This window comes from Triticum aestivum, chromosome 2B (assembly GCF_018294505.1).
Source record: "Triticum aestivum cultivar Chinese Spring chromosome 2B, IWGSC CS RefSeq v2.1, whole genome shotgun sequence".
Lineage (NCBI taxonomy): Eukaryota > Viridiplantae > Streptophyta > Magnoliopsida > Poales > Poaceae > Triticum > Triticum aestivum.
In genome coordinates, this window is record NC_057798.1 from 797,841,553 (window position 1) to 797,841,811 (window position 259).

Sequence of the window (259 nt, forward strand, 5' to 3'; positions counted from 1 at the left end):
AGATCAACGGAGCTGCTGCATGTGGCAGTGAACTAGAGACGCAACAGACAGATCGCCCCCTGCCCGTACCTTCTACCCCGCGAGCAGATCAAGCGCCACACTGCTGCAGCTCCAGGCCGCCCTCATCCTTGTTCTTCATTGCCGGAACCAAAGCAGGGGAGGTGGCAGCGGTTTGCTGCTGCAAACGGCGCTGCTGCAAACGGCGCTGCTCCGACCCAGCCTGTCACCGGTCATCTCGATTTGCATGAGAGGCATCAAT